Here is a 4609-nt window from a genome sequence, read left to right on the forward strand (position 1 = left end):
TCGGTTGTTCAAAATTAAGCTTTACGGAATTTTTAAAAATCGCCTGTGGGAGGTAGCATAATTCTTATTGTTGAGCTGCGTCATTCGAAGAGGTGGCCATTAGTCGCACGAGAAATCGCCACACATATCCAACTAATTAACAAAAAATGACTAATGAACTTCTTCGTTAATTACTTTACGCCACATATTGTAATTTACGAATTGTAGCCGGTGAGTTTGCAAGACGTCTCCACTTGAAATGAATTTCCAGGATGCCATGAATTTCGAGATATTATTTCCCAAAGTGTGGGACGAAATACTTGGGCGTTCCAGTTACTTTTGTGCTTAAATGTATAAAACACCATTTTGGTGCATTTTTACGGCGAGTTTGATGGCGCATATCTCCAAACTGGTGTCCTCGAACCAACCTTTTTTCCCAGCAAATGAATGCCAATTGAGTCTTGAAAATAAAGATCAGTGTAACTCTTCAGTGTCTTGTTTCAGTCAAGAAGGTTTCAATCCGAATGTTTACTGGTGAATGCCACTAGCTATGACATCGCTTTTATTTTTGTTCGTTCTTTCTTTCTTTCAGTAAAATCCAAGCTGGCAAAATTTAAAGGTGTACTGGCACAATAAATTATCAATTTTCTTTATCAGATATCTGTCGACCCCATAACTACAGTGTCGAGTAAGAATTCTATGAACGCGAAAAAATTCACCAATTACATCCTCTTTCAGGGTGACCATTCCAAAATGCGCACCAAATGTAGCGCAGCTTCTTGGCGCATGGTTTCTTTACAAGACATCTGTGCAGGTCACGAAAATTGGAGGCAGTGGACACAAACCACTGATGCACGCGCCGGTCAGCCTGGCCCAGTGACTGCAAGCCACACAATGATGGTGTTACGCCGAAAGCTGGAAGACGGCGAAAGTTCCTTCCGCTGTGCCAAAGTATACTAAGAAAATCTTCGAACATCAGATATGAGCGTAGTAATTTAAACGATAACACTATAAAACATTTTTTTTTGCACTGAAACAATGAAATAAGAGGGAACTTCCAATCCCCAAGTGATTTGCTGAGCTGGAAATTGCGAGCGAAAGCGTCTGGCCCACACCATAGCCTAAATATTCGCGTTGCGCACTCGTCGCCGTACTGTCAGTTTCTTTGTAAATTTTAATTTTCCGTTTGCTTATCACTTCTACAGCAAATTAAAACCACAAATATTTACCACAAATTAAAACCACCACAAATTAATACCACAAATATTTCCCCTGTGGTTTTCTTGGTTTCAATATCTCTTGGGTTCATATGCTAGAAGCTAGCTTGAAAGTGCTATAATAAGACCCGAGGCGACATCAAAGAGCAGGACCGCTGTATGATGGATGGCCTCGATTTCGGCGAAGCTCGTGATCTTCGTGAGCTCTGGCAACGTCCTCTCAGAAATGAACTAGTCGTATGGAGACATGAAGTCTAACCCTAGTGACGCGTCAAGTTCTATTGTTTAACATCACTTCCACGCCACGTCATGGGCGGACGAAGAAGACGGAGTCACGGGGTGAAACCATCGTGCGCCTTCTTTCAATTGTTTATCGTTAAACCGAGTGCATATATGCCGTGCAAAAATTATTAACAAGAACTGTTTTGTGTAACTTCTTTTACAAGCGTTGTGAAAGATTTGCAAACATATTTTGAATTGTTTGAATGTAAAGTGAATGTGTACAGCGTTAACTTGTAATGAATGAAAATAACGTTTGTGCCGTTAGGGAATGCAACGGACGCGACATCAGCTGAAGACGCAGCGCCCGCTCCATAACAACGCTGCGTGCGTTGTGCTTCGCATGCGCACTTCTTGCCGTCACGAGTAGGAATGTTCTTTCAGGAGGTAAAACGATAGAATACACTAGAAAGAGGAGACACAGCCACGAAATTGCTAGCGGTAGGCACTTCGCGGGGTCTTGTAGGATTTGGGGGTCTTGGTCTCGGGTCTGGCGTCACACTGAGGGTCGCGCTCTAGCCTACGCCGCCGGTGCGTCTCGAAACGGGTAGCTAGTCTACGCTAACGGGGGGCCGTCAACAGAGGCTTAGCGGGCCCACGCCGTCGTCCGAGTTTTCTTGACGAGGGTCGCTTCTTTAGTGATGTGTGCGAGGTCGAGGAACAGAATAGGTGGTTGATTTACATAGGAGAGGCAAACTTAATTGCAGAGAAAGGTCAAACTCGTCTTGGCAGGAGCGCGGAGCACAGTACATCGTAGCACGGAGAAGCTACATGTGAGAGCTACTTGATCGTTCTGGGAGAGCACACACCCCCTCCGAGGAGGAGAAGGTTGACACAAAGCCCATGCGCCGTCCCCAAGCTGATGCTGGAAAGGCGAAAGCAAGCATACCAGTTCCATGCAGTGTTTCACTGACGACCGGGGAGAGGTCAAGCTCGCAAGAAAGTAAAACCTCTCCAGGTCCTGGCGTCTTTCGCTGAAGTTCTCGGAAAACCTGGGTGGTCTCGTTGTCCCGCCGACCTCTAATTTGCCGTCACTGTCAGTTTCTCAGTGTCCACATTGACTTGGTTGAATGTTGTTTTGACGTCGGTACCACAACAACCCCGGACTCCGCTCTTCGGCGAATACGCCACACGTATCAGTCTGCATATACATAGGGAGACATTCACGTTGACATGCTGCATTGTTTGCCTGCACCGACGCTTTCTCAGCTTTGAACGCGCTGTCCCTCTGCTAACAGTATGTCCGGCATGCCTAAGCTTTAGCTCGGGAGCTCTCATCGTTTGATTGCGACAACAATCATACGGACACTTCCAGGCGCATTTCCGCCGTCGTCATCACCAAGTGCGATAACAGCGTGGCTGCTACGGGTGTGTGTGCAAGGATGAGCCGAGGATGGTGGCTCGATCTCGCGCGCACAAGTGAGGGAGGCGGGGAGGAAGCGCTTCGCGACTTCCACCGCGCGCAAGGCACCGACGTTCTCCTCCGGCAGCGGATGCGTATTGCACGGCTGAGCCGAACACTAAATAAAGAGGAATCGGTCAGTTGGAGACAAATCCAAACTGGCACGTATACCAATTTGCATATCCTCAGTAAAATACATCCTACGGCATACCCTTCTCGCTGCCCATGGCGCTCAGATAAAGCAACCTTATATCATGTCACGTGGGCATGTCAGGCTATCACTGCCGTACCCCCCATACAACACCCCACAGCGGAGCGATGGGAAGAGCTGCTGGCCAGCGAGAGCCTGGACGATCAGCTAAGTCTGATTGACCGGGCCCGCAGAACGGCAGCCGCAAGCGGAGCCCTGGACTGAGGGCCCCCCACCGCAAGCCAAGAACCTCCGACCAGCCGGAGTCTCTTCGCAGCAATTTTAAGGACAATAAATAAGTTTTTACCACCACCACCGGACGCGCGGCCCTATCTTGAAAGCGATATGCGGTCGGTATATAGGGTTCGCAGAGGGCTGATGGTTTCCTGTGCGCTCTGTTTTCGCCGCTCAGTTAGCGCTGAAGCGAGAGCCAGCACGAAAGTCAATTCAATCACTGCCGTTCTTCGTTACCCCAGCGTTTTTACAGCGAGTGTACGCGGTCATCCAATGAGATGTGTTCATGTTTACCTGTGCGCGCGTGAACCAATCTATGCCAATTTAGTTAGAAAGCGAATGTTTACAAATTTATACGGCCGATAAAACTACTATCCGTACTCCGTATAGCGATCTTATAACATGCTATCGTAATCGGCGAAACTGCCACATGTTTTTTTTTTTATTTTCTTCAACGACCACAAAAGTAATTTTTATTAGGTTTGTTGCATTTCAAATAAAAAGGTAATCTCTAATAAGTGTCGCAACTAAATTTTTTACTTACCAAGCCATTGTTCTTATATTAATTTTCGATCTTTTCAAAATACAAAAAATGTCAAGCGTCATGTTTATGACTCTGTAATTCAGCAATAAAAAAATTCATCGGCGATTACGATACTCCCTAATGCGAAATTTGAGCGCAGCTCTGTACGTGTTTGAGCGCAGCTCTCGTGAGTGGGCTAAACAAGGGCCTTCGAGCATAGCAGCCTGTCACGCTACAAAAGGTTTAAAAATGGAAGAGGAAAAAGAAGAACGAAACGGGAGGCCACGCCAGCGCGCGCTGGCACGCGAGGCCCACTTGACGTAGGAGAATCTTGCTCGCGCTTTCGAATGCGCAGCTAATCACGGCGGACGCACTCTGCACCATCGTGGAAAAGAACGGCATCGTCCTACTGCCATTCATGGGCAACGGTGTACAAAACGGCATCGAAATTCACCGTCTCCTCCAAGGCTGCGCATCCACCTTCTCGGAAAAGTCGCCATCCACCAAGACGCCTTCCTCGATGTTACTCGTCGCACATCCAGAGGCGGCCAAGGACGACGTGTCCTACGCCTTCAGCAACTTGGCTACCGAGGTCGTCCACCCAGACAATTTGGACCCTGTGCTCAAGCCATGGAACAAGGCCGACAAATGCTCTTGCTGCAGCGGCATGGGACATCCCAGGAGTCCGTTCCCGGGGGCCGAGTGGGACTCGCTGGTAGAGATGGGTGTCAAGGATTCCGTGCCTGAGTGCAACGCCATGCAAGCACCATGCACCGTGCAAGGAG

This window comes from Dermacentor silvarum, chromosome 1 (genome assembly GCF_013339745.2).
Source record: "Dermacentor silvarum isolate Dsil-2018 chromosome 1, BIME_Dsil_1.4, whole genome shotgun sequence".
Lineage (NCBI taxonomy): Eukaryota > Metazoa > Arthropoda > Arachnida > Ixodida > Ixodidae > Dermacentor > Dermacentor silvarum.